The 25,261-nt window shown below is 43.4% G+C and overlaps 2 long non-coding RNA genes across 3 annotated transcripts; one reads left to right on the plus strand and one right to left on the minus strand.

The window, feature by feature from the left end:
• Positions 1 to 236: 236 nt before the first annotated feature.
• Positions 237 to 19,190, minus strand: LOC309341653. Of its 2 annotated transcripts, XR_014156500.1 has the most exons (5): positions 19,030 to 19,190; positions 13,034 to 13,162; positions 2,125 to 2,438; positions 1,208 to 1,299; positions 237 to 731 (listed from the first exon to the last, which is right to left on the minus strand). It is a non-coding gene; the product is annotated as an uncharacterized lncRNA (long non-coding RNA). The 2 variants fall into 2 exon arrangements; XR_014156501.1 differs by having other exon boundaries at positions 237 to 1,299.
• Positions 1,295 to 2,874, plus strand: LOC309341666. The gene is made up of 2 exons (XR_014156515.1): positions 1,295 to 2,143; positions 2,236 to 2,874. It is a non-coding gene; the product is annotated as an uncharacterized lncRNA (long non-coding RNA).
• Positions 19,191 to 25,261: the final 6,071 nt, after the last annotated feature.

Consider the following 25,261-nt stretch of genomic DNA (forward strand, 5'->3'; position numbering starts at 1 on the left):
GTGAGGGCTTTGCAAGGGCTTGAGAAGTAGGAAGAGATCTGCTGCACAATCTCCCCCAACAATGCCGCTGTGCCACTTACCTCTGGCACTGACGTATTGGTAAAACCTATTTGGTGTTTCACAACTTTCTGACTAGTTGCAGGGCCTTAGCCAGACCTAGCAGAGTAAACGCAGAATCCACGGAAGCAATTGGCGACTTGGCTGCAGACAGGATAGACGAAGCAGGAACCAGAAACTTGTAGTTAGGTGTTTATTATATACAGTGGACTATTTACAGGAACAGAACTCAGATCTCCAAACTCTGAACTAACACATTCCAGTTAGTAGGCCATTAATTATCACTCCCTTGAGAGAGCTTGACCAATCAGGGAGCCTCTGTTATCACCAGGCAGACTTACTCCTTCAGATTGCCTTCTGGCTGTCTGCCAAACCTTAATTGACTCTGTGTGAGTAGCTGCACGTACACAGTTTCCCAACATGAAGCTGCATTACCTGCCTCTGCCGGCACCACTGCCACATGGTTCGCTGCAAAGCCTTGGCACTGATTTCCAGCGCGATCTCCCAAGATCTCATCAAAATCTCACAAGATGTCTCTGTGAGATCTCATGAGCTCTTAGCAGATATCAGTGCTGATTCTAGCACCACTTCTCCAGTAGCAGTGGAGCAGGTGGGAGCCCATGGGAGCCTGAGGCAGCTGCTTCTCCATGCTTCATCATTGGGCCAGCCCTCTCCTATAGAGAGGGAAGACAAGACCACAACAGTGTGAGATGGTTGTATTAAAAATGCCTGTCCTTTTGCAGTTTATTAGGAACTCTTTCTACTCATCCTTTTTTCAAACAAAGCTTATTTCCTTCTGCTAATCCATAGCTTTAAATTGGCAAAAGTTCAGTGAAAAACTGAAATGGCTCAGCAAATCTAAACCTCGGTTTCATACTTTTCATTTGAAGTCATTACTTCAGCTACCATAAAACATAAAAGATTGCTTACTCACCTTTGTCATTATCATTATCATTACCATTATTATTAAAATTTGTATATCACCCTTCAGCCAAAGATAACAATATAAAAAGACAAAATGGACACTGTAGCCATAGTTATGAAAGGCACTCTTTCATTAAGTTCTGCAACAGGGATGAAAGCTTTGACAAGATTTGTCTTCAGACGGCATGAGTGGTATTCAACTACATTTTACACAAAGTTGACCTACTAATATTTATGAAGGTAACTTATTTAGGTTCCTTAGTTTCAGTAGGTCCATTCAGAATGAGGCTTAGTTGAACACCGCCCTCTATGTACTGCCTGTCAACAAAGAGAAGGAAGCAGACATTTAAATACAGATGTGAGGAAGAATAGCGGGAGAAAGGTAAAAATTCATTAATACTAATATCAATAGTATTGTATTATATTACAATGTTCACTGCTTCAGGCAAGCAGCATCAGCATGAGGTCACAATGGCCAGCCTCTCTTCCCTTCAGACTGCCAGCATCAACAGCATTAGGTTATAAAGGCCAGTCTCTCTCCTTCATGCATGAAACATGAACATGAGGACACAAAGGCCATTCTCCTTCAGGCAGGCAGCATCAGCATGAGGTCACCATGGCTGGTCTCCCTTCTTTAGGCAGAAGGCACCAGAATAAGGTCACAATGGCCTGTCTGTTTCCTTCAGCACCAGCCTGTCACAATTACCAGTCTCTCTCTCTTAGGAAAGCATCAGAATGGTCTGACCTTCTGGTCAGCAACCTCAAAAGTAGCTCGCAATGAAGCAGGTGGTGCTGTGGTCTAAACCATTGAGCCTCTTGGGCTTGCCAATTAGAAGGTTGGCGGTTCGAATTCCCACAATGGAGTGAGCTCCCATTGCTCTGTCCCAGCTCCTGCCAACCTAGAAGCTCGAAAGCATGCCAGTGCAAGTAGATAAATAGGTACCATTGCGGTGGGAAAGTAAACGGTGTTTCCTTGCGCTCTGGCTTCCATTTTGCCAGAAGCGGTTTAGTCCTGCTGGCCACATGACCCAGAAAGCTGTCTGTGGACAAACGCCGGCTCCCTCAGCCTGAAAGCGAGATGAACACCACAACTCTATAGTCACCTTTGACTGGACTTAACCGTCCACGGGTCCTTTACCTTACCTTTTACCTTCACAAGTAGGTCGCAATGGCCAGTCTCTCCTTCAAGCAGACAGCTTCAGGATGAGGTCACAATGGCCAGTCTCTCCTTCAAGGAAGCAGCTTCAGGATGAGGTCACAATGGTCAGTCTCTCTCCCTCCCTCCCTCAGGCAGTCAACTGGGCAGGTGGCATCAGCAAACAACAGTTTCTCACTGGGGCAGGCGGAAGCAGGAGCGTGTGGACACAGTTTGTTCTATTTCAGGTGAGCATAGCCTCTCATTCTCCTACTTGATTGTGGCTATCATTTGAGTCAGCAGCAGTGTGCAGTCAGCACAGCTGTTGGCAAGGAGAAAGGGAAAGTTGACAGGCAGGTAGTACCCCAACCATTACCATAGTGTTCTTCAACCATGGGTCCATGGATGTTGTTGGACTACAACTTCCATCATCCCTGAACATTAGCTAATCTGGTTGGGGATTATGAGAGTTGAAGTCCAACATCAGGGTACACAAAGTGTACACTTCCTCAAAAGTGCTTCAAGAAATTAATACATCCATTCAAGTTCTTTGACATAACGATGGGGGCTTGAAAAAAAGCAACTGACTTCATGTCGCAGTCATGAAACTTGTCAAGATTGACATTTTCTGGTTTTTCGTATAATCTGATGTGTTTCTCTCCCCGCCCCCAACTACAATTTAATCATTTGTCATTTATTCTCAGGGGAAGTGTAGATGTGGATCAAAAACAGTTTTTAAATTAATATTTGTAAATGCATTCATTGATTTTTGAACTCTCTGTTTTCTGTTTTAAAAAGAAAAGCTGGCTAGTGGTGTTCTTTTATCATATGATAGTTTATTGTTTGATCTAGTTTTTGATATTTATCTGGAGCTCTTTACATATTTTATTGATGTTTGCTACATTGAATAATCCTTGGACTCGAGAAGAAGAAGAAGAAGAAGAAGAAGAAGAAGAAGAAGAAGAAGAAGAAGAAGAAGAAGGAGAAGAAGAAGAAGAAAGAAGAAGATTGGATTCATTTCAAATGTGGACACATTGCCTGTGCTTGGCAAAGTCCTTTGCTCCCCCTCGCCTTCTGAGGTAGTATTACAAGAAATGGGTGGACCAAGCACGTTTCCTATACATCCATCTATCCGTATGTCATGGAAGTTGCTTGTAGTCTAGACAGAGACTAACGACAGAGAACGATGACAGGCTGGGCATATATAGACCTCTCATTTCTGTTAACGCCCTTTAGCTCTGCCTGCATACACATCCAGAAGCTCATCGAGAGAGAGAGAGGCAGTGAATCCATGTTCTATGAATAGAGTGGTCTTATGTCCTACTCTGCAGAGGGCACTTCTCTGTTTTGAAGGACTCTTTTGAAGAGTCCTCCATTTGAAGGTGCCCTCTGTTAGGGCTGAGAAGAATTTTCTCCTTGAGCCATTTTGCGGCTCTATGTTCATATCGCCAAGGTTTATTGCCATTGGCTAATCTCAAAGTGGAAGATACCAAAAAGGATGTCCCCATCTGGCAAAACTCTCTTTGAGAACAGACTAAAGCTGGTTCTTCACGGCAGAGGCTGCCTGGTCTGTTTTCACTTTAAAATCCCTGGAAGTTATTGATTATTGTCCCCTCCTTCCTTTTCATTTATCTTCATTTATAACAATTTAGAATGCCATTGTTATTATATGCGTAATTGGCATCTCCTGATAAAAATAGGTCAGATTGGAGGATTTTCAAATTTGCTGACTATTAACATTGGTTCAGGGAGTGCTGTGCATAATGGCTATAGTATATAAAATCAATAAATAATTACAGCATAATGGGCCTGCCTTTTTAATGGCTTAAATTATAAGCACGGGTTTGCAATGTGCACTCATGTCTTAAGGACAGTGGTTCCCCCCCCCCCTTTCTGGCTCCAGCTGGGCCTTTGAAGGGCAAAAAGAGGGATGAATAATGTATCCCAATTTGGGAACTGTCATATGCAGCAAGCCACCAATGGCACATACCAGATGACCTCAAAGCTCTTGACTCTGTGATGAAGATGGGCCGTGGTGTCTCTAGGACATGAAAGACATCATGGTGCAATGGTTAAACAGGGCATACATTGGAAGGTTGGTGTCACACTCAGAAGCACTTCCTACTTCCCCATAGCTCATCAGATACAAGAAGCTAGTCCCTGAGTTATTGTCATACTCTAGCATGGTGTGTCCAATTAACAGAACCCAGATAGAAATGAGCTTTGTTCTCAATAGCTCCCACTTACGGTAAGTTCTATGGAACAAGGTAAAAGAGTTCCAGTGTGGTCAATAGACTGAGGAGTAGAGTAAAACTTACCCACCCCATAGTCCAGGCTGTGAAGTCACCATAAGCAGGGAGCAGATTTAGCCCTACATAGGAATGAGTAGTGATGTTTTCCCAGTAGTGATGTATGGAAGTGAGAGCTGGACCATAAAGAAGGCAGATCCCCGAAGAATTGATGCTTTTGAGTTATGGTGCTGGAGGAGACTCTTGAGAGTCTCATGGACTGCAAGAAGATCAAACCTATCCATTCTTAAGGAAATCAGCCCTGAGAGCTCACTGGAAGGACAGATCCTGAAGCTGAGTCTCCAATACTTTGGCTACCTCATGAGAAGAGAAGACTCCCTGGGAAAGAACCTGATGTTGGGAAAGATGGAGGGCACAAGGAGAAGGGGACGACAGAGGACGAGGTGGTTGGACAGTGTTCTCAAAGCCACCAGCATGAGTTTGACCAAACTGCGGGAGGCAATGGAAGACAGCAGTGCCTGGTGTGCTCTGGTCCATGGGGTCACGAAGAGTCGGACACGACTAAACGACTGAACAACAACAACAACAGGAATGAGGAATCGGTAGGTCTCCAGTTATTATAAGATTATAGTTTCCATTAACCATAACCATTGACTATGCTGGCTGAGGCTGATGGGAGTTGAATCCCAACAATACCTGGAAGACCACAGGTTGCCCACTCTTGAGCCACACCACACTTGCATCAAACATTGAGGAAACACACCAAGAGGGCCCATCACTACCACAGGGTTTTGGTAATATGACAAAGATGAAAGTTTTAAACAGTTTTGGATTTTGCAAAAGAAAAAAAAGAAAAATAAATTCCTGCCCACCTCACATTCATCACATGCAATTTGTTATTATCAGATAATGACATCTTTTAAGCAAAATAATAGCGTCTCACAGTCAGGCAGTAAGCAAGCCGCATAAGGAAACTGTTCATTATGGAGCTCTGCGGCTAGTATATTACATGAACAAAACACTGGAATTCTTCACTTCAGTCTGAAAAGCGCAAAATCCTCAGTGATCTGAGTGGGGCTGGAGTCCATGTGAAACATCTACCATATGTAAAACGTGCCCCCCCCCAACAATTAGCTAGGGAAATATAGATATAGATATATATTCTTTATTTCTCTCTCTCTCTCTCTCTCTCTCTCTCTCTCTCTCTGTGTGTGTGTGTGTGTGTGTGTGTGTAGTCAGTATACCATGCAGAATATAGGTGCAAAGTTGCTCAGGTTGGTAGCATAGCAACAAAACCAATATTCTAGCACCCTAATTTGCATACATGGTGTGGGGGTGGAGTAGTCTCTATTCTTAGATTCGGATTTAGTAGATACCAGCAACTGATCATGTGTCAAGGGTGCTTCCAACCCTTTATTGTAAACAAAAAAAGAACACCATCACTTCTGCAGTTCTGGATACCTGCACACACCAACCTAGCATCTAGGCAGCTACTCCCAGGTCCACAATCTATGAAGCAGTTGCAGCAACTGGGGACCACTCCCCCTCCACCAGTTTATATACCTGACAGGCTGCATGCACCTAGCCAGAGACTATGCCTGTGTAGAAGCTACCCCTGATCTTCCTGCTTCAGTTCTCTCCTGGTTCTGGGAGACAGTGGTGCAGGAGAGGGTGGGGAAGCACCCAGCCTTTCACTTGCCTGTCCTGCCTCTTCCTCCAGTTCTGAAGGCCCCCCCCACCTCTGATTCTCACCTCCTGTCTTGTACAGGCCCCCACAAACCACAGTCCCCCTCTCCTGAGTCAGCCCACTTCCAGCAGTGCCCACTCGCAGCGTTCTGCCCGTCCCTGATGTCATTAAGGAAACAGGCTCTGTATGCATTTAAACCTTTTGTTACACATTGGCATGTGTTGATTCATTTCAATATATGCAACTGTAAAGTTGCCAGGCCATATTCCCTCTCCTTTTCCATGAAATGCTTCCCTTACGCATCTCTAGCCATCGATCTCCTCCTTGCAGTTGCAGTAATAGGGCATCCTATCCACAACAATTCCTGAGATGAAGTTACCATAAGGCATAGGTAGGCAAACTAAGGCCCAGGGGCCGGATCTGGCCCAATCGCCTTCTAAATCTGGCCTGTGGGCGGTCCGGGAACCAGCATGTTTTTACATGAATAGAATGTGTCCTTTTATTTAAAATGCTTCTCTGGGTTATTTGTGGGGCATAGGAATTCATTCATTTCCCCCCTCCAAAATATAGTCCAGCCCCCCACAAAGTCTGAGGGACAGTGGACCAGCCCCCTGCTGAAAAAGTTTGCTGCCCCCTGCAAGGTGTTGTGCGAAACAGGTAATAGTAGGAAACATGAGGGTGTGCACACAAGGCCTTCCTCAATTTCCCCCTGCATGCCAGGCTCTGTGTTGAATTGAGAAGGTCCACAGGAGGCCCTTAAATGAGCTCATCTGGAAACAATTGGAAAATTCTGCCTGACCCTGGGCTATCTGAGTTCCTGGTTGTGTTGATGCTTCTAAGCATATCCATCTGAATACCTGGCACGGAGAATGCCAAAGATAGAGTGCCTGGGGGCTGATATCACCCCACATGCTGAACATTATCTTTTTAACAAGCAAACCAACCAATATGGTTGCTAATCACACAATCTGAATAATGACTAAAGACCCCTCACACATCTTTTTTTATTATTTTTGTGCATGGTTATATCTGCTCATGGGATGCGGGTGGCGCTGTGGGTTAAACAACAGAGCCTAGGGCTTTCCGATCAGAAGGTCGGCGGTTCGAATCCCTGTGACGGGGTGAGCTCCCGTTGCTTGGTCCCTGCTCCTGCCCACCTAGCAGTTCGAAAGCACATCAAAGTGCAAGTAGATAAATAGGTACCACTCCAGTGGGAAGGTAAACGGCGTTTCCGTGCACTGCTCTGGTTCGCCAGAAGCGGCTTAGTCATGCTGGCCACATGACCCTGAAGCTGTACGCCAGCTCCCTCAGCCAATAAAGCGAGATGAGCGCCGCAACCCCAGAGTTGTCTGTGACTGGGCCTAATGGTCAGGGGTACTTTTACCTTTACCTATATCTGTTCATGAGTGTATATGGGCAGTTATACATGATCTCATTTTTAATACTGTTTATATCTGCAAAAGTTTTGGGTCAGACACACTGCTTTGTTTCCAGTTGGTGCTTGTTGCATAGCTTCCTGTTGAAAGCCTGTATTTTTTGTGCCACAGATCTTCCGGGACAGAGGGGTTGTCCCACTTTCTTTGTGCTATAGTGCAAGAGTGCCCCTCCGGATGGCAGTAACACAGCAACATTGGGAAAGCATCACAGAACAACTAAGGAAGCAGAACACAGTGCGGACAGTTCAGTATAAATCTGCTATCAATTCATCAAAGACATGTTACAGAATATGCCCACATAATAAACACCAGTCTGGAGTGGCCTGAGGGTAAGGTCATTTTGCATGCAAAACATACAGGTATGTCCTGCAATTCAGCTCCAGACCCTTCCCATGCGACTTAAAGAAATTTTAAAATGGGGCTCTTCCACTCTGTAACCGCATTCAGAGATCCGGCAAGTAAACTATTAAATTGATATTCCCCAGGAAAACTCTGTCTGTCTTTCTGCCCCTTTTAATGGCTCTGTTTTACTGATGCATGTGTGTTTTGGAGTGACAATAACCTGCATAATACTCAGGCATTAGGTGAGAAAACATAAACACAACTCACAATGTTTTGTTTTGCTGAAAAGCTGGGATGGCTGCCAGGGATTGCTGCACTTTCTATTAAGTAGCACAGCAGGGTCTTGCCTAGTTATCAAATGGAAGTGGTCTGTTTCAAGGAGACATTTCTAGCTGTGCTTCCCTTGAGCTTTGTGTGTGACTATGTGTGGAGGGGGTGCTGCTCTCCAGCTTGGGAGTGCTGATTCCCCAAGTGGAGAAGCTTTAAAGAGTAAGATCTCTAACCCAGCCCTTTTAAACTGTTTTAAGATGGGGACATTAGATGGACTTAGGGCATGGGAACCTGTGGTCCTCCAGATGTTGGATTCCATCAGCTCCAGCCAGCGTGGCCTATGGTCAAGGGTGATGGATGCTGTAATCCAACAGCATTTGGAGTGTCACACACCTGTTGGCTCCACCCACTCACCAAGGCTTAATATGTGCCAAAAGGCACCAGAATTCAGGCTAGGAGTCATGTAATACTCAATAAAACACTTGGGATATAGTGAAGAAAAAGTATGATCATCATGGATACTGTACAGCTAATTTAAAACATAAGAAAACATATGTACATCATTGCTCTTTGTTGTTCTTATTGATGGGATGTTTTTATGGAACAAAATTTGAATGCACTATATCAATGCCAGCACTGAATCCTGGAATAGATGAAGAAAAGTAGGGGAACACTGCTGCCCTTTGACATTTTCAGCCTGAGGCATTAATCTTAGTCTGTCTAATGGTAGGGCTGGCTCACCACATGCAAATCTCTCCTTCTCACCATGGTAAGGATGGCAATGAGGCTTACTCCCAGGAAAGCATGCATAAAATTGCAGCCTTAATGCCTCCATGGAGGATTAGAGAGCCTCTAAAGACTACACAGTGCTGTGAAATTAGCTTCATCTGCGCCCACCTTCCATGTTTTAATTACGTTTGTGAAATCTCAGCGACACATTTCAAAATTCTGCGGAATGTAAAGCAGTTTATGGCTGGCAGGTGTGTCTAGTTTGCGTGCACCAGATAGTTGGTCTGTGAACAATTTGCCAACTCTATTTAGTAATTTTTTGAAATTTAAATAACATGCTATCATCTTTGAATATCTGGGGAAACCCCATGGAATCAGAAGAGCTGGGAACACAATTGCAGGCAGGTCTGAAGAAAGAAAGCAGGAAGCGTCAGGGCTGGTGATCTGACAGCAAGCAGGAGCAAGTGCTTTGACAGCAACCTGTACTTTAGCAACAGGTTGCAAGACAGAGTCAATAGTTTCATAGGACCCTATAGTTGATAGCCGCGATATGACTCTGGCCATCTCTAGTAGTAGAGCTACAGCAAAGCAAGGAGGAGGGCAGTAATACTCGTACCCAGTAAGCTACCCACACTGATGCAGAAAATAAAGTGCATTCATTCATTCATTCATTAGTAATTGGAGAAAGGCTATAGCTCAGTGGTAGAACACATACTTTGCATTAAAAAAGCTCATGTCCAATCCTTGGTCTTTCCAGGTAAGGCTTGAAGAGACCCCTGTTTGAAGCCCTGGAGGGTTTTTGCCACCCAGTGTCAACAATACTGAGAAAGATGGAACAATGGATTGACTAAGGCTATGTTCCAGTGCGCATGGCATACTACAGAGCACAAGATGGCAAGTATCTGTCCTGAGGGAGCTTGCACAGAGACCAAATGGTCAAATGGTCCCCCCATATATGTTAACTGATAGTGGCTGAGGAATTTTGTATCTTACCTACTGATGCCCAGTGAATGGTCCGCATGTGTTTGGTACTATTGTGCAGACTCTTAACAAATTTAGCCTGAGGTGGATCCTGACCATTAGGAGCACCTTGTGAGTTGCATTGGGCTTTCCAAAGGAAATGTTGGCTATAAAAAGTGCTTGATCTGTTTGCCTTTTAAGCATTGTGTTCTTATTTTTAACATACAAATGTGTTAGATGAACTTATTAACACAGTTAGCATGTTGACGTCTACTCATATACTATCAATTTTGTAAGCTGCTGGGTAGCCCAGCTTCGGGGTTTCACTCCCGAAATGAAAATAATTGAATTTCTCTCTTGACTACACAATGAGAAGAAGCTGGATAAATGAGTGCTGTGAAAACATGTTATCTAAGTACAGGGAGCTTTCAGATCCTGCAGAATGTACTCTCTTGCAAAAGTAATTGAAGGAAAATAAATTAGAAAAACAGACAAGGGAGGCTTAGGCAATCTTAAGCAAAGTAATGATTCATATACTTAATGGACAAGCGCCTTGTTGTGCTACTGTCAACAGTATATATGTGTACGTTCTAAAGCCACAAAGATGATCCGTATAACTGGACGTCATCACGTCTAAAGAACAGCATCGATCAACATTAGTATTTTGACTATAATATTATAAATCTAGAAGCAAGTTCATTATTATTATTATTATTATTTTATTATTTTTCAATACAATCATACAATTTTATCCAAATTTTAACTGATTTTAACAAAGTACAAATTTTGGACTCCCTTCAGCTTCTCTGGTAATCATCCATTTTTACCCTTCAATACGCATTCCTTTAATTGCATTGCCATTTGTCTTCCCTCCCTTTTCCATTTTCTTTTAACAATAACTCTTAAAATTTTACAGTGCTTCTTGAAACCCCACTAGCGTTGTTTGCACTTCACAAATATTTTTCAGATAATCTACAAATTTTCCCCAATCCTCGATGAACTTTTGGTTTCGGACATATCTTATTTTCCCAGTCATTTTGTCCAGTTCCGCATAGTCAGTCAATTTCATTCTCCATTCTTGGATCATCGGTATTTCCTCTTGTTTCCATTTCTGGGCAAATCTAGAAGCAAGTTCAATCCCGCCATATCACAAAATTGGCATCACCTATCTGTATGGAGCATATGCTTTTGAGTAATGTGAAGCAGGGCTAGCTGCAGGTGTGAAGGGCGGTTGGCTAAGGGACCTTTGGTGGGACTCATCCTACATCAGTGGCCTCCCTAGCAGTCTTACATGGTAATTCTGGGCATAGCAGCAGTTTGCTATGCACCAGCCACCATTTTAATTTCCAATAGTGCCCTCAAATCTGGCAACACTTTGGGCCTTGTGGGAAATGAAAAGGGCAACCATGATAATTTCCTACAGTGAGGTGGATTGATGCAATACCAGCGGCACTTCAGAAAATTAAAATAGTGGCTGGGCAGGCAGCACTGATTAGACAGCTCAGGGCAAGACTCAGCAGTTGGTCTTGCTGGGACCTCAGCAGTTGCTTGATGACGATGCATGTTAATGTTGAGCCTAGTATGAGGCAAGTGGCAGAGCAGGCCTACCATGTAGCACAGTGAAGCATTGTGCTTCAGGCAGCATGGGGGGCATGAATACAAAAAAGAACAGACTGGTATCTGAATAACAGAGCACAAGGCTTTGTAACATGTGGGCCCTACCATAAGACAGTCACCACTTGGGGCTCTGCTTCAGGCAGTAAAATATGTTGAGCTTTCTGAATGACCCCTCAATGAGAAGAACAGTAGAGGGTCATCCTTGGCTTTCATAGAACATGCCTGAGATAGCAATACTACAAAAGGAAGCAGGAAGTCAACACCAGTGCCACTGTATCTTTTCTTCACAGCAGAATTGTGAGCATAACGTCAGGTTCTACATAGGAAGCCTCCATCCATTTGCCTTCCCTGCTCTGAGGGCTTTCCAACTTTAAGGTCCAGGTAGTGCAATGAATTGGGTCCCAGGTTATGACCATGAGAATTCTGGTCTGGAGCATTCCCCTTCCCTTTTTTCTGTTTCAGGTGAGGACTTTGGTAATATGGTAAGGACAAAATTGTGTGTGTGTGTGTGTCCCACCACCATTTCTTATTTTCACAATAATTCATTTGGATACAGTTGCTGTTTTATGGATCTTCTCAATAGGTAACTCAGTATTCCATCAAACAAACAGGGAGCAAACAGTTGCAAACACAAGAGAGACACAATCTGACAATCTTGGGGTTGGATACACAGTACGTTTCTGAGCACAATTCAAAGTGTTGGTGCTGACCTTTAAAGCCCTAAGCGGCCGCAGCCCAGTATACTGTACCTGAAGGAGAGTCTTCACCCCCATCGTTCTGCCCAGATACTGAGGTCCAGCTCCGAGGGCCTTCTGGTGGTTCCCTCACTGTGAGAAGCCAAGTTACAGGGAACCAAGCAGAGGGCCTTCTCGGTAGTGGCGCCCGCCATGTGGAACGCTCTCCCACCAGATGTCAAGGAAATAAAAAACTATCTGACTTTTAGAAGACATCTGAAGGCAGCCCTGCTTAGGGAAGTTTTTAATGTTTGATGTTCTATTGTGCTTTTAATATTCTGTTGGGAGCCGCCCAGAGTGGCTGGGGAAACCCAGCCAGATGGGCAGGGTATAAATAAATAAATAAATTATTATTATTATTATTATTATTATTATTATTATTATTATTATTATTTGCACAAAAAAACATCATCTGCCAAGAAAAGCTGAGTTCAGTGACCTGCCAAAATTAAGCAAAGGTGCATATATTTCCTAAATACATGCCACAAAGAGTATGAACAGCAACAACCCGTGCAGAGCAGTTAAGCACCCCTCCCTACATGTGATTCCCCTCTGGCTTCAGAGATTTCACCAGGCACACTTTAAAGCAGGGGAAGGTGCCACTGGGCAGAAAGTATCTGATGGTTCATTAATGAACTATTGGAAACTTTTGCTGGAACGCTTCCAAGGATGCTGGACTAGGAAGATCTTGATTTCATCCAACCTGTAAGGCACTTCTTAAGCAAAAGACCAAACTGAGGTTCACTTAACATAAATTAGTTATGACGTAACTATTAAAAGATCTGGGTTAGGTACTCTTGCTTTATACATTCAAAACTCTCAGGGATTCGGGTGAAAGAAAGAAAAGTAGACCCCAAAAGACTTGAGTCTGCCCACCTAACATTTAAACCTACCTTCAATGTAAACTTGCTTTTCAGAGACAAAAGTGGGGAGTCTCAGGATGCTGTATTTTCAGAATGCTAGTACATATCACACTTGCAGATATTTGTGGGATGCACTGAGCTCTGGCTGGCTTCCTAATTCTAAAAAAAATCCACTGAGGGGCAAACTACATGTTACACAGAGTATCATGGATTTTCTTTTCTTTTAATGAGAAGCATCTATAATAAGAAGTGAGGAGGTTATGCCTCAGCTGATGATGAGGATATTCCTCACTTTCCCCCCTAACTGATGGTGGTTTCTCACAAAATGGCACCATCCCATGTCACTTCTCCCACATGCATAAACACCCCCCATGGGGGAGGGGATACACATTCCTGTATGCCTATATAGAGAATAAATAGGATCAATGCCCTATTCCAAGCTAAAAACAACGACAACAACCCTCTCCAAAGACAGCTTCAGCTTGCTTGCCAACCTTTTTTTTTCTTCTAATGCTAATGTCTCCCTGTTATCTATTCCGAAGAAATCCACACTGTCTCTAACTGCCTTTTTGCTAGATTGTTTCCCTTCGATAATTCAGACTCCACCATGTCATGAGTTTGGAATCCAAGATTTCCTTCTGCCCCCGAAGTCTAGATTACGAGGTGAGCTATAGGTCTGGGTGTTAGAAAGGTATTTCTCTCTCCAGCCTGAAGCAAAACATTTCTAAATTGATGTGAAGAGGTAAAAAAAACAAACAAAAAAAAAAAACTAGCAGTATTTTTCTGATTCATTATCACTGGCACATTGAGATTTTCATTGTAACGTAATATGTATAAGGACCCTAACAACGGTATGTTCTTATTTTTGCCATCAACATGTTTTGCAAGCATTGATTTTCTCAGGCAACAAAACACTCCCTCAAAGAAACAGGATGTTATGCATTGTAGAAATGTCTCCTAAATTTGCTTGTTTTGTGTTTAAATGCTTTCTTTAAAGAAAAGTATAGCTCAAAGGATGTGCATGTTGGGTGTGTTTTTTTAATAGATTCAATACATTTGTGTGTGTTTTTCTTGCACCCATGAACTGAACTCTCCCTGATACAGCAACAGTTTTCCATTGTCCTGTAAGCATTGTTCCTACCCACCAGCATGCAGTGTGCCCTATTCCCCCAGTGAAAGCAACCAAGGAAGGTTATTATAATGTATGCCAAATCATTATTCAAAATGTTGCAGATAATTTCCCCATCATTTTCGTGTTCCTATGGCAGCATGGCGCAATCTCTCTCCTCCTACATAAGGCTCTGTAGAACAAGAAAAAGATTGCTGTAATCCTTTTCTTCCCATGACACTCGAGAACTGTAATCTTCTTGCTATGTTAGTGGCAAATTCCTATCTGTTAATGTCAAGCCTGACTTTACAAGGAAAAGTTCCTGCAAGCCTTCATTGTATTGGTAAATAGCTATGGGAGGTTGAAAAAAGTGGGGGCAGCCCAAAGCAAGGCTGAAGATTGAATCCAAAGCTATAATTCAGTTGTGAATTTGACATGCCCTTTTACGTGGGGATTTTAATTGAATTATGGCCTGTTATACCATTGCATTTAAGGGTATTCATGCACAAATTTAAGGAATATAGAAATGCACTACATAGAAAGCTGCTTCATACTGAACCTGATCATTGATCCAGTTGTAGTCCAAAATATCTGGAAGATACGGTATAACAACAACAACAGCAACAGCAACAACAACAACAACAACAACAACAACAACAACAACAACAACAACAACGGGATATTCAAATAGCCAGCATAGCTGTAGATCAGCCTCAACACAATGGTCTATTATTATTATTATTATTATTATTATTATTATTATGGTGACAGCAGTCACGAAATTAAAAGATGCCTGCTCCTTGGGAGAAAGGCGATGGCAAACCTAGACAGCATCTTAAAAAGCAGACACATCACCTTGCCAACAAAGGTCCGTATAGTTAAAGCCATGGCTTTCCCAGTAGTGATGTATGGAAGTGAGAGCTGGACCATAAAGAAGGCTGATCGCCGAAGAATTGATGCTTTTGAATTATGGTGCTGGAGGAGACTCTTGAGAGTCCCATGGACTGCAAGAAGATCAAACGTATCCATTCTGAAGGAAATCAGCCCTGAGTGCTCACTGGAAGGACAGATCGTGAAGCTGAGGCTCCAATACTTTGGCCACCTCATGAGAAGAGAAGACTCCCTGGAAAAGACCCTGATGTTGGGAAAGACTGAGGGCACAAGAAGAAGGGGTCAACAGAGGACGAGATGGTTGGACAGTGTTCTCGAAGCTACAAACAGGAGTCTGACCAAACTGCAGGAGGCAGTGGAAGACAGGAGTGCCTGGCGTGCTCTGGTCCATGGGGTCACGAAGAGTCGGACACGACTAAATGACTAAACAACAACAACAAAATTATTATTATTTTATTTAAAAGACACAACTTAATCCTTTCCCACCCCAAAGTCTCAGCAGCGGTAACAAAAGTAATTGAGTGTTGTTTGGAGAAGACCAACAACAGATTTTTTACAGCATTATCCAGTGCTGTTTTTCTTTTAAAAAATCTTTAGGGATACTCTCATTTTCCTAATCATATTGAAATACTGCCCCTCAATGAGGCCAAACTTAGACTCACAAAATGTTTAGGGGTATGCTTACCCTTATCTTCTCCTCTCCTCAACCTTTTCTGTTTTAAAGGAGGCAAGGAAAAGTTTTATGACAGGATATTACCAGAGGAAATGTGTGTGAAACAGACATCTTGATATGGAATTTTCTGCCTAAGGCACATTTTGTTCTTGAATGGCTCATGTGTGGTATTATCTAGATCTCACTCTCTGTCTTCATTCTATTTCTCTGTTGCCCCCTTCTTTTTTAAGATTATAAAGAAAATGTGCAAGACCATTAGATTAACACAAAGATACGGATAGGTTGGCTTTAGAGGCAGAGAAGTTAGAGAAAACAATGTCCCTATAGCAACCATAACTCAGCCATGGGGCACCTAGAATGTCTTTTGGTACTGCACAGGATGTTAATTTCATTGCTCTGTCCTTCATTGCAGAGTGTGACCAAGATGCTATGGGGCTCAGGCTGATAAAAGAGTAGACTTGAATGGCCTGACTTCAGCATGAACTGCGTCAATAAAATAATAAAAATGAAAATCCACTCACACAACAGCTCTGTCAGATACAAAAGAGTGGGGCAGAGATTCTAAAATTTGTTTGCTGAGCAATCTGAACCTCTGATCTGCTGTAGCAGACAGAGTTTGGATGTTGCAGAGGTGCCCCTCCCCCTGTCCCTGCTAAGTTTCACCTGTGTGGACCTCCACCCCGGTGGAGATCACAGCTGCATCCACCAAAAGTGTGGGTGGAAGGTAATTCCAGAGGAAACCCTTGAATGAGCAAGGGGAGAGGAAAGGGATGTAGCTGGACAAGCCAAAGATCCGCTGGATGCTAAGACAGCCCAGCTACTAGTGATGGACCCAATCTGGACCTCTCCCTTGTGCTAGAGTGCACACAACAAAAAATGGGACAGAACCACCCCACCCCATTCACTGTGGGCAGTGCAAACAGCAGGGCTTCAGATACAATAGAGATTTACTCTGCTACTCTGTTCAGCCCTTCACTTTCCTTACTTTATCCCAAAGACTTTTGGGTCAGACTGGAGTTGTAACCCATTAGCGATGGGCAAACCTGTCAATTTTGGTTTCTCACTTTTCCACAATAGTTGTTGTTTTTTTAAGTCCTCATGAAAATTCACCAGAATTTTAGTGTTGATTTCTCCTCCCATATACATTTTTTGCATGCTGTTTTGCCTAAAAAACACATTTTGTGCAAAACATTTCTCCTAAGAAGTTATTTTCAGTCATATATGCATTCATGCCCACACTTTATTTGAATTTGTGTACACATGACTTGGTTGAAGAACTGCATTGCAAATTCAGAGAAGTGCCGATTTTGAAGGATGGTTGCATTTTGAGTTCGCTTATTGTTTCAGGTAGTATAAATTGGGTAGGTTCAGTGCAAACTGAATCAAATTCATGCTCCATCCCTACCTGTTAACTGGTGTAGCCTTACCTTGTATGTAGGGCACACAACATATTCACCAACATCATTTTAGGGGTATCTTTGACAAAAACGATTCATGGGTGCACATCATGATTATAAGAGGAACTCAATGGGGGGGGGATGGGTGCAGCCATCACTGCAATTTACATTCACAAGCTCACAAGAGTTCCAGTGAACTCAGCAAGCAAACAGACAGAAACCAGAGATGAAATGAGGTCCCACCAGCATCCAATCTCATTCATCATGGTTTGTTAACATAACAGAAAACAGACTCTTTTCCATCAGTGGATGAGGATGTATTAGGTTGGAAGGCATGACAAAACATAAAGCTCTTAAACCCCCACACTCCTTCTTTTATATTGTCAAAGGGAAGGGGGGAAATGCCATTAGGAAAATTCCAGAACTTTAGGTCTGTCTCGTCTTGTAGAGGTAATGCATATTGGAAATGGCATTTGCTTGTGCTTTGAGAGGGCTCCATTTGCAGCCATTATAGATTTGTTCCAACAATTATGTCATCACCCAAAGCAGCCACCTTTAAATCCAGAGTAATCTCTGGCAAGGCAAGGCAAGGTAGGAAATTCTCCTGTGCGTGATTGCGAGGACTGTGAGTTAGGAAATGCTCCGCTCTCTGTTACAGGCGGCAGAAAAGAAAAAAGGAGCAGACTTTCAGAGGCCTCTTCCGAGAAAGGATACAGGTCTCTGCACCCTTTGTGATGCCTTTAGGAGGAAATAAAGTAATGTGTGCTCAGTTACATCAGTATCAAAAGGAGAGGAGCAAAAAGAGCTGAGGTGACAAATGGGCTGCTTCATTCAGCAGTATACTTCCCAATACTTTGTTCTTCCTCAAAGAGGGAGATGACATATTCCCCTAAACACAAAAGGTATATGTCAGCAGGCAGGCTACACCCGCTGAATACACTTCTCTCAGAGCTCCATTGCTGAAATGTATGGGAAAGGAAGAAAGTATCTTCCGCCCTACCCCACCCCATTCTGTCAGTAATTTATATAGTACTTGGTTGAGTGACTTCCTCTAGGTGAAAGCTGTTACTTCAGTTGCTGGTGTGATGCTCCCATGCCAGAGGCGTGCATTTTGGGTGGTGAGCCACAAAACCATTGTTGCTAGCAGTGTGACATCACCACAAGGCATCAGAAACAATTAACTCCTGGAGGTGTCTGCAGTAGCTGCAGAAACTACGTATCCCAGGCTTCTCAACCTCGGCCCTCCAGCTGTTTTGAGACTAAAATTCCCATCATCCCTGACCACTGGTCCTGCTAGCTAGGGATCATGGGAGTTGTAGGCCAAAAACATCTGGAGGGCCGAGGTTGAGGAAGCCTAGCTTATCCCTTAGGAATACCTGCTGGTCAGAAGAAGAAGAAGAAGAGTTTGGATTTGATATCCTGCTTTATCACTACCCTAAGGAGTCTCAAAGCGGCTAACATTTTCCTTTCCCTTCCTCCCCCACAACAAACACTCTGTGAGGTGAGTGGGGCTGAGAGACTTCAGAGAAGTGTGACTAGCCCAAGGTCACCCAGCAGCTGCATGTGGAGGAGCGGAGACGCAAACCCGGTTCACCAAATTACGAGTCTACCACTCTTAACCACTACACCACATTGGCTTTCAAGGATATTTGCAGCCGCTGCTTTGTCTAGCTCAGGAGTGGAAAACTCTCTTCATATTCTCTTGTGGCTAACCTGCAAGGAGCCATAACCGCATAGTAGAAAGAGGGGAATAATTGTCATGGGTCAGGAGTCAGCTTCACCTGCTGAATAGCAGCATGAAGAGGGAGAAGGCAGCGTGACTCCACCTGCAGCTGATCAGCCTTCAAGGAGAGGGAGGAGAAGTTACTCAGGAGAACCAGCTGGCTTCAGCCTTCTTAAGCAGAGCTTCCAGCAGCAGTCAGATGTTGGTAACAATGCCTGTGGTTCCCAGCCCTACCTTGCTGCTTCCTGCTTTCTGCCTGGACCCTTGGCTTTGTGATTATTGGGTTGTCCGACTATGCAGATTGCTGTTTGCCCAACCCTAGGAAAGCCCTGACTTCATATGCTGACCCTGCCTCCAGGCAAGCACACCTCAGAGATTCTTTATCTTCTGTTTGCTTGGCCTCACACTCCACAGAGTTCTGCATGCTGTTGCTCGGCAATGGGACTATGACAAAAGTGGGCGGAGCAAAGGATGTGACTGTACAGTAAGCTACCTTCTAGCCACACAGAAGTCAGGGGCCTCTCCATCAAGGCAAACCAGAGGCATTATCACAGTTCAATGACATATTCTTAACAAGCAAAAACACATAAGACAAAGAGAAATGTTGGTGAGGGATGCGGCTTAAGGAAAGGGAGTGTGACCTGGGAAGTTTATGTTCCTACGTTCTAGGAAGAGTCCTGAATACTTCACAGAGAGGCCTGGAGGTCACAGGTCACACCCCTGACATAGACCAAGGGCAGCTTGTGACCAAGCTAGACACAACCCCCATCCATATACAGTGGTACCTCAGGTTACATACGCTTCAGGTTATGGACCCAGAAATATTTCCTCGGGTTAAGAACTTTGCTTCAGGATGAGAACAGAAATTGTGCTCCGGCGGCATGGCAGCAGCAGGAGACCCCATTAGCTAAAGTGGTGCTTCAGGTTAAGAACAGTTTCAGGTTAAGTACAGACCTCCGGAACGAATTAAGTACTTAACCCGAGGTACCACTGTATGGTAGTCCAGTGGGACTTCTATAAACCAACAACTTTGCTGCCTGCCTGCATCTGCAGAATGGGGAGATTGACAATCAGCTGGCAGGTCACACTTGACGGCTGGCTGGGCTGCATTTGGCTTGGTGGCTCACCAGTTGTACACATTTAAGGTTGAACTGCCAACTTTTCCCCCTGATAGGGCTCCTGGGCTTTTGATACGACAGCAGAAACTCAGCTGGTTCATATTTTCCTGACCCAACGATACAATATGGGATTGGCCCCACCAGTCCAAATTCAATTGGGCAGGCAGCCCCTGAAAGCACAGGGTTAGGCAGCCCTAACTCAAGACATCATGAATGCCAACCTTGACAAAAGGCAATTAGCTTATTCTGCCAGACTGGCTTAAGCCATTGCATGTTTCCCTCCCTGTGACAATAATTTAGCTGCAAGATAGTTAGCTACAAACAATAACTCAGTTGTGTGGGTTGTAGTGCAATACGTGGCAATATTTTCCCCTTTCCCCAAGAATGCAACAAAGATTATAGAGGGCTCATTTGAGCTATTTGAAGTAGTGATGTATGTAACACATCAAAGGCAGTTTAGAAAATGACAAAGAAGAAGAAAGAAAAAGGGGGGGCACTTCCCACACAAACATGTCATTTGCACTTAATGGGGCTATTTTAAGTTAATTTTGGCACTGCATTAAACTAACTACACTTGTTGACATTTATAGCGTATCTGAGGGAAAAGTGTGTTTTTTCTGTAATGAAAGCTCTTGTTTCACTCTCCCTCTCCAGCCTTCTAATAATAAATAATTAACTTAAATAAGGCATGCACACACACACACACACACACATGAACACACACACACACACACACACACACACACAATTGCTTTGCCTCCCATATAGCAATTTGAGAGTGCAGCAACCTCGTCAAAGCACTGAATTTCTCAAACTTTTTCAGCTTGTCTCATCTTCTACCCTGATAATATCAGGCATTCATTTGTGAGGGGAGGGGACCATAGCTCAGTAGTATAGTGCATGCTATGGAATACATAAGAACCTGCTTTTAACCCCTTGTCTCCTCAATGAATGCAGGAATGGGGTATCTCCATTTCTCTGCAGGACTATAACTCCCATGATCCTTAACCATTGGCCATGCTGGCTGGGTCTGATGGGAGTTGGAGTCCAACAATATCTAGAGAGTCACAGGTTCCCCATCCATGAACGAAAGGTTTTCAAGTGGTAGAACTGAGAAAGCTTACACCATAGAACCAGAAAAACCACTGCAATTCATGGCAGATACCGTAATACTGGTCTCAGTGGAGCAATGGCAGGTTCATGTGCTCATGTCTCTCTATAGTCCCCTAAGTACTCACAGACCAACTGAGGCAGTCAGATAAAATTTCTTATTTTTAATAATAATAATAATAATAATAATAATAATAATGCCTCTTAGAGAGATATTGTGTCATTTAACTGATGCAACATCAGCAGTCTGTTACTATGCTTCTGAAATGTCAGTCAGCATGCTGCACTAATTGATATCTCATTAACACACTACAGTGGCATTGCTTGACACCCATTCAACATCTAAACAGTCCTTTCAACTTTATTACTCTAATAAGGCAGTAATTGTGTGCTCATTGTTTCTGTAGTTTTCGAGATAAGGCCATGCCAAGCGTATATCCAGCTCTCATTACGCTCACCGAAGCTCAATGAGCTCCATTGGAGAGATATCAATATTTAATTAATAATAATTGCCGTTGTGCTGCCAAACAAATCACTTGTATAATTCATGTTTAAAGGCAGTTAAAGGAAGTTTGCACAAAATGGATATTCCCTGCACAGGCAAAGCAGTGAGATATTAGTGAAATTGGGACATGAGAAAGGCTCTGGAAGTGGGCCTGAAAGTGCTACAAAGGGTAAGGTAAAGGTAAAGGTAAAGGTAAAGGTAAAGGTAAAGGGACCCCTGACCATTAGGTCCAGTCGTGACCGACTCTGGGCTTCGGCGATCATCTCGCTTTATTGGGCGAGGGAGCCGGCGTACAGCTTCTGGCCAGCATGACTAAGCCGCTGCTGGTGAACTAAAGCAGCGCACGGAAATGCCATTTACCTTCCCGCCGGAGCGGTACCTATTTATCTACTTGCACTTAGACGTGCTTTCGAACTGCCAGGTTGGCAGGAGCAGGGACTGAGCAACAGGAGCTCACCCCGTTGCAGGGATTCGAACCACCAACCTTTTGATCAGCAAGTCCTAGGCTCTGTGGTTTAACCCACAGCGCCACCCGCATCCCACAGAGCAGTGCACAGAAACGCCGTTTACCTTCTCGCCAGAGCAGTACCTATTTATCTACTTGCACTTTGAGGTGCTTTCGAACTGCTAGGTTGGCAGGAGCAGGGACCGAGCAACCGGAGCTCACCCCGTCGCGTGAATTTGAACCGCCGACCTTCTGATCAGCAAGTCCTAGGCTCTGTGGTTTAATCCACAGTGCCCCCACGTCGCTGCTGCAAAGTGTAGGGGGTCATAAATTAGCCTATCAAAGCCTGTTGGCCATGATAGCTATGGTCCACTTCAACTTTCATAGTTTTCATGCCTTTGACTACCAGTTCCTGGGAATCACATTGTGGTGAAGTGTTGTTATGGTCAGGTTCTGCTTTCTGGCTTCTCATGGGCACCTGAGAACAGAGTGCTGCACTAGATGGATATTTGACCTGATACAGCAAAAGCTTTTCTCATGTTCTGTGTCCTGCCCAGCTCATAGACATCTTGGAAAGTGATAGAGAGGTGCCTTCACAGATCTAGCATTAGCAAAAACTTCACAGGAACTCAGGAGAATCAGGTTGGCCTAAGGGTCCATAGCTCTCAGAAACCATTGTGCAGGCCATTTGAAAGAAGAGGACTTGATGCCTGACTCCACCTCCAAGGCCAGTTCAGATTCCTCAAGTAAGTAACCAGAATCCACAGCTCTATCATCTTACCAACCACACCAAGGAACTTTCACTCCCCTCTAAGTTGCTGGAAGATAAGACAGAGAGTGTGCTAGAGGTTACAGTGCTGGTCTCCAAGCCCTTGTGCAAGCTCTCAGTGAGAGGTGGGCTTTGGGCATTCAGCTTTGCTATTTTGATTCTCAGATGAGCTCAGATCACTGTCAGATCAACAGTTAGCTAGCCTAGGAGCTCTCCCTGGTCCTGAAGAGCCTGCCTTTGCCACCTGAGACCATTGTGTTTCATATCTGCTTCTGGCTGCTGCATGACTCCTCTTCAAAGTTATTCCCTTCCAAGATTAAGCCACTTCAAACATTTTAAAACAGGTGGCATATAAATGTCCACCATTCAATAAACCCATACTTTATTGAGGCCTCCCTCCTATGGACTCACAGGCTGGCAGGAACTGGGCAGCCTGCATGAATGGATGGGAGACCTAATTGAATATCAGCTACAAAAACAATCCCATTTTAGAAAGCAAGTTTGATACCATAAAAGCTATTCAACTGAAATGAACTGAACAGAGGTTTTGTCTGTGTTTTGTTCTCAAGAATGTTTTTAAGCCAAACATGATACTTGTTATTTAAACCTCTTTCTTATTTTAAATGTTTCCTAGCTCCTCTTCAACAGGGATTATAACTGGAGTAGTGGCTTGTTATGAATCACAAGAAGGATTGTTCAGTTCTGCAGTATCAGAACAGGAATAAAGCCAAGTATAGATCCTATTTTCTGAACTTTTGATAAGGAATATATTTTCTTCTTGGGCGGAAGGAAGGCTGGAGCTAAGAGCAAAGAGCCCTTTTAAGTGGCCCTGTCCCTTTTTCCAGCCTTTTAGATATGGCAGTCATTTTGCATTGTTCCATGCCTCCATGGTAGCCTTTTTGTGACTGGTGTCCATAACATTTCCCCAGAATTTCAAAAGTACCCACTGTGGCAAACCCACAGTGGATCTATAGAATCGTTATATCATATAATCTTCTGTTGTCCATTACATTCGGCTTCACGGTCCAAGTTTCTGGCCCCATATTTATCGAGAATTGCTGACGGACCTCAGGATGCCCAAATAATATACCTATTAAACGACGAAGATACAAGTAGATCCCTTGCAGTCGCTAGATACCTGATTAATGTTTTATTTCAAAAGAGGAGAAATGGAGCACTGTATGACTCTGACAGCTTAGCTAAACTTAAGAACCATTAATAAGTGCCAGAACCAAGATGCATACCCCCAAAAATCTGATGGATTTGAATTGCGGTTTACATAGAGGGAGCTTATTGTGTATAGTGTTTACTTAACTGAAGTAAAATTGGTTTTATATGGGTGTTTTAACTTGGAACTGTTTAAATTGTATTGTTTATGGATAAATTTGGATGTATTGTTTTCGTTATGGGCCAATGGCCGCAATAAATCTAATCTACCCACTGTGGCGTTTGCATCCTAGGTGGGTCATAAGGAAAGGGTTAAAATGAGTGTGATGTGATTGGCCAGTGGAAGCTGATAGGAGGAGTTAGGGGGGAGTTGTGTGAAAGTCAGTTGAGAGTGGGGAATTGAAGAAGGAAGAGGGAGGATATAAGTCTGTGGGTTGGTCGAGTTGTGTGGTGAGGGGGTGAGAGGAATTGTTAGGTGGAGTCAGATAGTTAGTTGGGATGATCAGTTTGAAGTTGTTTGAAACGAATAGGACAGTTAAGGAACTAAGATTAAGAAACTGCCAAGAAAGGTTAACTGAAACCATAAGCTTGTTCATGCCTATAAAATAAACTTTATTATTTGTTAATGTTAACAACTGACTAGACTCCATGTGTACCTGTGAGAAACGGGTTGGTGGCAGGGAAGAAAGCAATGACAGTGGTGGCACAGGGTCAATAGACCATCCAACGTCCTGGGGCCCTGTGTGATCGCCACACCCACCAACCCTAAAAGGGTTAGCAACTTGATTTAAAGTTGGCATTCCTGGAAAGGAAAACAATACATAGGTGCACAACTGCATAACAACAACAACTGGAATATGTAAAAAAGGAAATTTCCAAGGCGAACTTTTTTTGAAGTGCAGATATGTAATTACTTTTTCTGATTTGATCAGCAAACTACTTAAAGTCTGTTGGCATGCATTTCCTTATTAGCAGATTAGTTACAGCTTCTCCCACTCAAAGCTGATGGGTGATGGGTATGCAGCAATAAATAAGACCTTTAAGTGGATTTAAAATCCACTGTAATGAAATAAAAGTTGCACGTTGAACTGTGAGTGGGTTCTTTAACTAACCCAGAAATGGAGATTCCTGTCATCAGATAGTTCTGCATTAAGCAGGATCATTAATGCTAAAGTACAAACTCCTTCTCTCTTATGTGTAAATGACAAAACAGAGATAAGTTTAACACTGTTTAGTTAAACGTTCTTTCGTCTTCCTAAGCAAGACAGTTGGGATCGCAAGTTCTTATATATAGTTACTCATCAGAGATGAAAGACAATCAGCCCCAGCACCTGCAATTAAAATAAATGTTC

The sequence above is a fragment of the Podarcis erhardii genome (assembly GCF_964252035.2).
Source record: "Podarcis erhardii genome assembly, chromosome: 5".
Taxonomy (NCBI): Eukaryota; Metazoa; Chordata; class Lepidosauria; order Squamata; family Lacertidae; genus Podarcis; species Podarcis erhardii.